Below are 5,000 nucleotides of genomic sequence, written 5' to 3'. Positions count from 1 at the left end.
TGAGGTAGGTCCAAGTAAGCTGTATGGTCAGAAAAGTGTTATGATTTCAAATTAACATTACACCTGGCTCGATGTCAGTAATGGAAAATTTGGGAAAATTCCGATCCGATCCGATTTTCTGAATGATGTTGATATCTGAACCCGATACCAATACAGTATCGGATCGGCCCCATCCCTAATCCTGTGTGTTTTAACGCTTGCACACTCTAAGAAGTACTGTGTCAGAAATGACACAAAATGTGCTCAGAGACAACACATTTGAATGTGTGTGCTCAGGGACAAGACATTTTGTGTCGAGTGTAAGATGTGTGTAAGAAAGGGGTAATAATAGTATAAGATTATGGAATCAATGAAAAAAAACTATTTTTGTGTAATATTCAAACCACAGTCCTGGCTTGTGATGAGTTTTGACTACATTGTAAATGTAAAATATATTTACGATAATAATTAATAATATACAGTTTTTTTACACAAAATGTGTCAAACACAGCATTTTAACTGAATAATACACATGTTGTGTCATATTCCACACACTACATGTTAAAATCACCTTAACACAATACACGTCTCAAAAATGACACATTCCTTCTTAAGGCCAATTTATACTTATTGGCGCTGACGGTTGCGGAGCCTGTGCAACCGTCTGTGCGCGACTACGCCCCCCACGCAGAGGCTCTGCAACCGTCGTCGCGCGCCTCAAAAAAATCCTGACTACGCGACAGAGGGTTGCGAAGGTCGCAGAGGAAAGGCGCTGTGATCGGTCGTCTCGCTACTTCCTTGTTCTCGTGGCGGCAAAGCTGTCAATATTCTGTGGAATACGAACGCTTTATTTCTAGTGTGTGTAAATAAATGAAGCTACAATGACTGAATTAGTAAGTAAGAAAACAAACAATACATCAGTTTAGCTCTCGCGGCACAATGTCTGCAGTCTGACTACTGTAGCCTTGTAGCTATGTAGCCAAATGTGGCTAACGACACGAGACCTCATGCGCAGATCTATAACATCAACAGTGGTTAGCGACCGTAGCCAACAGGCGCCGTTGCTGAACTATAATCTGCCCTTTAGAGTACAGTATCTCCTCCAATCCACCAATTCAGGCAGCGCTCACTGACCTAATGTGGTTAAGACCAATAAAATACAATAATAAATATTTTAATGTCTGCCGCATCGCCGGAGATGTCTACAACAGCAGACTAAATTAATGCAATTTGGTTCTAGCTCATAAAAAATCATCCGTTTTTTTTTTTTTTTTAATCAAAAGGCACTTGGGTTTTATGTTACCATAATGATCTTTCTCTAATGATCTTTTTCAACTACTTTTCATTCCATTTTCATTCCTTATTTCTGTCTTTTTTTGTCTTTTGGGGTCTGTGGGACAAATGGCTGTCTGTCTGGAAACTTCTAGACTCTTAAGTGTTGCCCCAGTTTGGAGTAGCAGGTTCATTAGTGACGTTCTCTTCTATCAATCCCTCTGCTCACCGCGTCTGTTTTAACTAGAGATGCACCGGATCCAAGATCTGGTTCCGGATCCGGCAGGATAATAGGGTTTTTCACAGGATCCGGATCCGGTTCCAGGATCCAGGATCCGGTAGCCGAGGCTTTTCAGTCAAAATAGTTTGAGCTAACGTGATAAAAAGGGCCCACGTGTGTGAGTAGGCTATGTGTTTCAACCCTTTCGTAGGATCCGGTATCCGGTTCCGGATCCGGCAGGATCTTAAGCAGTGGATCCGGTATCCGGCAGGATCCTAAAAATCAGGATCCGGTGCATCTCTAGTTTTAACCTTACTGTCACCAAACTTGTGATGACCAAGTCTTAATCTGTTCCTTAGCCTCGTATTGCAGATGGAGTCGCCGGCGGGCCTATTCACTATTTGCTGAAAATACTGAAATGCATTATAACAACATTGCTATGACATTACAGAGAGCCTTAAGTAATAGATTAAGACATAGCCATTACAATTTTGGCATCAGTAAGGTTATAACATGGCTCTGCGCTAAGGGGTTATACCTCTTGGTAATGTCATAGCTATGTTGGGTAACACTTTATTTTAGGGATACATCTATTAGCAATACATACAATGTACAAAGTAAAATCAAACATTTGTTAGGCATGTATTTGCAAATGTCTTGTTCATACACAATAAGGGATTTATTACCAATTTAACCTTAGTAAGGACCTAGTAGGCCTTAGCGTTTGCTTAGTACATGCCTTATAAGTTACTTATGCAGGTATTGCATTGTATGTATTAGTGCTTATAGATGTAACCCTAAAATAAAGTGTTACCCTATGTTGTTAGGATTTAGCTGAGTATGAGATGAGTTCAGCAATGAGTGAACGGACCTGCCGGCGGGGGCGGGCCCCTCTCCAGAAGGAGCCAATAGATGAACAGCTACCTGTATTTATAATGTTCATCTCCAGAATGAGCCAATAGATTAACAGCTACCTGTATTTATAATGTTCATCTCCAGAATGAGCCAATAGATTAACAGCTACCTGTATTTATAATGTTCATCTCCAGAAGGAGGCAATAGATTAACAGCTACCTGTATTTATAATGTTCATCTCCAGAAGGAGCCAATAGATTAACAGCTACCTGTATTTATAATGCCCCTCTCCAGAAGGAGGCAATAGATTACCAGCTACCTGTATTTATAATGTTCATCTCCAGAAGGAGGCAATAGATTACCAGCTACCTGTATTTATAATGTTCCTATTGGGCCACTACTGCCCCCACACTCTGGCAACACAGACAAAGAAATTCATAGACACCCATAGCCTGGTAAACCAGCGCCACCCGCTGGGCGCCGACATTTTTCAGCTGCGAGTGGGTCTGGCCTCGGATCTGAGAACGTTTTGAACACTGTGCCCTGAGTCTGGCAAAACCAATTACAACGCAGAGATTTGTTTTGAATCAAAGCGGGCGGGATTTTGAGGGAGTGACGACGAAGCTTGCAACACCGTTGGGAGAGCACATCAACGGCAAAGACCACCGATTGGTCAGAGAGCAGGCATGGTTTGAAAAAACAACAGGTTGTTTTCATCAACAATCGTCCGAGGTAACGTTCATCGGGGCCAGACAAAATTACTCCGGTCTCACATTTAGGCTGGTTTATCAGGCTAAGACACCCAGCGAAACCCAGTGTGGCGTCCAGTTAAAATCCTCTCCAGAGCCTGAGAGGAGCCTGCAGAGCCATGTTTGAGCGGCTCTGTGTGGCTCAGCACTCACTGTGTGTGTGTGTGTGTTTGTGTGTGTGTGTGTGTGTGTGTGTGTGTGTGTGTGCAAGAGAGAGAGAGCGAGAGAGAGAGAGAGAGAGAGAGAGAGAGAGAAAGAGAGAGAGAGAAACAGAGCGACAGAGAGCGAGAGAGAGAGAGAGAGAGAGAGAGAGAGAGAGAGAGAGAGAGAAAGAGAGCACACGAGAAAGAGAAAGACAGAAACATAATCAGACTGCTTAATTCCGAGTCCTTTGTCCTCATTTGGCACGGCTAATGTGGACAGCTTTGTATTTCGCAACACGCCCTCTAGTGGCCATCGTACTTCACTTCACGCCCTCTAGTGGCCATCGTACTTCACTTCACGCCCCCTAGTGGCCATCGTACTTCACTTCACGCCCCCCGAGTGGACATCGCACTTCACCACAAATTATGTCGGCTGCGTGGACTGAAAGCAGCAAGTTAAAGGGACACTGTGTAAGATTTTTAGTTGTTTATTTCCAGAATTCATGCTACCCATTCACTAATGTTACCTTTTTTCATTAATATTTACCACCAGCATCAAATTCCAAGTATTCATTATGACTGGAAAAATTGCACTTTTCAATACATGAAAAGGGGATCTTCTCCTTGGTCCGCCATTTTGAATTTCCAAAAATAGCCATTTTTAGCTGCAAAAATGACTGCACTTGGACCATACTAGAAAATATTTGTTTAATACTTAGTAAACTTTCATGTAAAGATCATTTTTTTGTTAATAGGCAACCCAATTTCAATAAGCAGCATAGTTGCAGTACCTTTTTTGACCATTTCCTGCACAGTGTCCCTTTAAGTTGACGATCAAGAAAAGTGGAAGTAGAGCGTCTCTTACATTACCTTTAGATACATTTAGGTTTACTGTTTCGGGATGATGATATCAGCACTCAAAATCGCATGTAATGTTTTGTTGAAATGACATGCATGGCAGATGACCAACAACATACCGGTATACATGAATATGAACATGATTTAAATTAATTTCTACTTTGACATGCTGAATAGTCATGCCATTACTGTAGAACAGGTGTCAGCAACGTTGTGCCCGTGGGTGCCAGGTAGCCCTCCAGGAGCTTCTGAGGTGCCCAACAAGGATGTTAATAAACAGTGACGACTACCACATTTTAGTCACAGTTAACGCTTTTATTGATTTAAATATGAGATTATTTATTCTTTACAACCTATAAACAAATGATCATTCAATAATAGTGTGATTTGAGAATGATGCCAAGACATCAGTAGAGGATTTTGATGAACAAAAGTAGCCCTCGGGTAGCCCTCAATAGCCCTCGGTTAGCCCTTGGTAGCCCTCAGACCTAGAAAGGTTGGGGACCCCTGCTCCAGAAGGAGTCCAGGGGCGGACACCAGATCAAAATGCGGCCTAACGGTAGGTTACAACCAGGGCTCTAAATTTACTTTTTTCATCACCAGCCAAAATGGCTAGTAGACACACTCACTAATGGTGAAAGTAGCTAGTAAGTTGGTTTTTCCTACCAGCCAAACTGAAATTTCATCAGCATTTTGGCCGGTTGGCTGGTGTTAATTTAGAGCCCACGACCTGCGTTCAATTCCTGCCCGGGCCATTTGCCGCTCCTTCCCCATTTCTCTCTCTCCCAACTCATTTCCTGTCCCTCTGTCACTATCCTATCTCAAATAAAGCACAAAAGCCTTGAAAAAATAAAAATGTTATGGTAGTTACCGGTTTAGCCCTACATTTTCAAAACAACTGAACAAGTATTGTAGTAAGATATT

General features: G+C 42.2%; 1 protein-coding gene across 1 annotated transcript in view; it reads right to left on the bottom strand.

Moving 5' to 3' along the window:
* camkvl (CaM kinase-like vesicle-associated, like) overlaps nucleotides 1-5,000 on the bottom strand; it is a 95,716-nt gene that overhangs the window by 78,124 nt on the left and 12,592 nt on the right. The gene's annotated exons all lie outside the window — the stretch shown is intronic.

This window comes from Engraulis encrasicolus, chromosome 10, assembly GCF_034702125.1.
Source record: "Engraulis encrasicolus isolate BLACKSEA-1 chromosome 10, IST_EnEncr_1.0, whole genome shotgun sequence".
Classification (NCBI taxonomy): domain Eukaryota; kingdom Metazoa; phylum Chordata; class Actinopteri; order Clupeiformes; family Engraulidae; genus Engraulis; species Engraulis encrasicolus.
The sequence above is the reverse complement of the archived record's forward strand: the minus strand, read 5'-3'. Positions and strand labels throughout refer to the sequence as shown.